Raw genomic sequence first — 2013 nt, forward strand, 5'->3', positions numbered from 1 at the left:
CGGCGGCCGGCAGCAGCACCAGCACGCACGCTGGGCAGCGGCGGCTAGCTAGCTAGCTAGCACGCGCGTGGCCGGCAGCAGCAGCACAAGCACCAGCATGCATTCTCCACCAACGGTGGCTAGCTAGCTAGCTAGTACGCGCGCGGTCATCCGCCAATGGTGCGTGTGGTTGTAGGACGCGACGACGAGCGCTTGGCCGTTGTGCGCCGGCAGCGGGAGGAGGCGATGGCTGCTTGTGCTTGGCAACGGGAGGAGGAAGCGACACCTCGCTCGCGACAGAGGCCGAAGCCGCCGGCGCCATGCCCGCATCGGCATGCCCGGTGGCATCGAGAAGAGAGAAAAGGAGGAGAGAGACGGATGTGGGATGGATGGGTAGCCCCTCGATGACAGGTGGACCAGTGCTCGCATGCAGTGTACAAAGGCGGACAAGGAGGCCACAGAAAACAGCCGCCTTGTGTTCGCCGTGGAATATGACCCAAATTTAGGTTCAAGCGGACACAAAACGAACAGCAGGCGGACGCTGTATCTATTTGAATCACCCCGTCTGGATGATCCAAACAGATAAAATGGGTCACCCGGTTGGAGTTACTCCGATGCTTCCGTAAAAGTGGCACCTCTCAGATATTGTTGGCAAAAAAAATGCATACGTTGGGGACAAATCCAAGCTTGCAGGAAAGCCAAAGAGTCTGGATAAACTGAGTACACGTCAACGTAGCAGTCGGGTCGGGTTTGGCCGGGTTGACCCCAACCAAACCCATGCCCGATTATACTATCGGGTCAACGACCCTACCCATGCCCGGTCGGGGCCCCATCGGGTAAGTGACAAATATCTTTTTTTTGGTTCGAGTGATACCATGGGGAAAATATTCGTTGTCTTCCCAACGAAAACAGAGCGACAAGAGAGCACTGAGCATCACCGCGTTGTGGTTCTCTTTTATAGGCACCCATCCCTTCTACTCCTCATTCCCCAGCCGAGGTGGTACTAAACTACTCGTACCACAACATCGTTGCAGAACTGCAGGATCCAGCCAAAGGCATCAAAGACGGGCCGAGTGCTTCTACTTGCACGTGCATGTGGCCCATATATGGCTGTAACATTGGGCTGCCAATTCTCTTCACTCTTCTCGTTTTTGTGCTATGGGCCGAGTGCTTCTCTTTTGCACATGCATGTGGCCGGTGTATCATTTGGCTGGCAAATACTTTTTTGCTTTCTGTCATTCCTTTGCTATGTGGATTGTACGTATATGCATACTGATTAAACATGTACGTATAAACTTGACCACCTTATGTATGTGACCCACATTTCATATTAATCGGGCAGTCCATCGGGTAACCCAGGGTGTAGACTTATGCCCATACCCTACTCCTAACTAATCGGGTTATCCATGGGTCTCATCCATGGGCGTACATGAAGACCCATACCCTACCCATTCGGGTCGGGTGCCCATGGATCGAATTGCCAGGTTGAAGTACACGGAAGATTCATACCAAAGCGGCAGAAAGTCTCCCGTATCCAGGGGGAAGGTTGAGGGTGTTGCTTTCAACGTAGCACGCACCAAACAAATCCTTGATGTGAAGTTTGCTGGATTCCTGGCACTTGAGGAACACAACAAGTCTGGAATTTTCTTCACACAATTTGCATACTTTAGAGCAACTCCAAGGGGCCGACCCAAACGGACGCGCACTTTCTCCGTTTTTTGTCCGTTTGGGTCGGCTGCGCGGACATGTGTGTCCGCTTTTTCATTTGGGTCAGCCGGTGTGCCAAACGGCAGCCAGACCCATTTTTACATGTCCGCCCCGGCATTTTGTCAAACATGTAGTGGGCAGCGGAGCTCGCAGCGGCTGTGCGCAGGGAGACGAGGTCAACGTCCGCAGGAGCACCGGCCGGGCGCGGGCATGAGGCGAGGCCGGCGGTCGAGCTCGAACCCCACACCGGCGAGACGAAGCAGGATGAGCGGTCCGACACGGCGGCGCGTCCCGGCAGGGCGCGGCGAGGCGAGGCGGCTGGGCGGG

Source organism: Triticum aestivum, chromosome 4D (assembly GCF_018294505.1).
Source record: "Triticum aestivum cultivar Chinese Spring chromosome 4D, IWGSC CS RefSeq v2.1, whole genome shotgun sequence".
Taxonomy (NCBI): Eukaryota; Viridiplantae; Streptophyta; class Magnoliopsida; order Poales; family Poaceae; genus Triticum; species Triticum aestivum.